Consider the following 1,584-nt stretch of genomic DNA (forward strand, 5'->3'; position numbering starts at 1 on the left):
GTCCCTTTTTATGGACATTGTGTCTGTTTTTGAGAGACTTGAGTTAAGAGTTACTTTGCCACATTCCTAGGAGCCATAAACTAGCATTATCAGATAGTGTGCCTTTGGTTGCTATGGAACTTGCCTTTTTTAGGTGATAGTTGCATTTTGGGGGAAGGGTCCATAGATCCTTTGGTTAGATGAGGGGGCGTTATATACTACTTGTTAAATATAACATAGTTGTGTGTCTGATTGGTCCAAATGCTACAGTTTATTCATACAACATAAGCAAATTGAGGCGGGTACGTTTAGGCTGGACATTCATCATCACGTAACTTAAAGGAAAACAGCTTAGACCAGTGGTTCCCAACCATGTTCCTGGAGGCCCCTCAACACTGCATGTTTTCCATGTCTCCTTAATCAAACGCACCTGATTCAGCTCATCAGTAGAGACTCCAAGTCCTGAAATGGATGTGTCAGACAAAGGACAGATGCAAAATGTGCAGTGTTGGGGGGCCTCCAGGAACATGGTTGGGAACCACTGGCTTAGCCAGTCTTTGCTTTAGCAGGATAGTCAAACAGAAAGATCCAATGGGGAATTTCAAACTGCAACTCAGGTAAGTGTCCAGATTTCATAAGGAGTTCAAATGACTTCATGATAATTGTTTCCTTTTCCCTTGCAGGTATAAGGATTCGAGGACAGAAGGCAGAAGGGCAGGTAGGGGAATTTAGGTAAGTACTTAAGATGAGTAGACAGGTTGATGTTCAGCAAAACTCCAGAAGTAAAAAAAACTTCATCCATACACAATGTATCCTTCATTTGGCAGGTAGGTAGACTGGAGAAGTGAACAAACACAAGAATGGAGAACTGGAGAAACTGCAACAAGACCAGCCAATTGTGATGTGACTGGTGACTGTTTATATAGCATGGGGGAATGAGGTGATCAGGTATGCTGATTAAGGACAGGGAGCAGGTGTGAACCAGACAGGCTGCTGGGAAATGTAGTTTTGGGCGGGTGACCGAGAATGTGACAATAACTGTATTTCTTTCCGGTTTCAGATGAAACAAGCTACTATGCAAAGAGGACTCAAATTTTTGCCGGAAGCAATAGTTTCAAGTTACAACTGTCTTGATTTTTTTGTTTCATAGAAATATGCAGCTTTTAACTTCACAAGACTTTAACTGATGGACTGAAAGGGATAGTTCATTTTCAAATTAAATTTTGGTATGTTTTAGCTTACCTCAAGGACATCCAAGATGTAGGTTTCTCTGTTTCCTCAGTATTTCCCATTTTGATATTTTTAGGTCCAACCGTTCTTGTCTGTGACTCACATAATGGATGTCTATGGTCACCACCTCAAAGAGCATGCACAGAGGAGTCAAAATTAAACAATTCCCCATCGTAAGTACACATTGATGACCTAAGACCCGAAACGAGCGGATTGTGTAAGAAAACAAACAGTATTTATATCGTTTTTACCTCTTGTACACAACCACGTCCAACTGATCTGAGTTCGCGAGTGCTTCCCGATGTGACGTGGGCGCGCGCTCTGGCTTTAGTCTGCGCAAGCGCGGAAAGCGCCGGAAGCGATCTCTCGCACGTG

General features: G+C 42.5%; 1 long non-coding RNA gene across 1 annotated transcript; it reads left to right on the forward strand.

Annotated features, from left to right (window-relative positions):
• Window positions 1-491: 491 nt before the first annotated feature.
• LOC132124716 (uncharacterized) lies at window positions 492-1,169 on the forward strand. The gene is made up of 4 exons (XR_009426797.1): window positions 492-596; window positions 663-711; window positions 807-927; window positions 1,040-1,169. It is a non-coding gene; the product is annotated as an uncharacterized LOC132124716 (long non-coding RNA).
• Window positions 1,170-1,584: the final 415 nt, after the last annotated feature.

The sequence above is a fragment of the Carassius carassius genome, chromosome 43, assembly GCF_963082965.1.
Source record: "Carassius carassius chromosome 43, fCarCar2.1, whole genome shotgun sequence".
In the NCBI taxonomy this organism is placed as follows: Eukaryota; Metazoa; Chordata; class Actinopteri; order Cypriniformes; family Cyprinidae; genus Carassius; species Carassius carassius.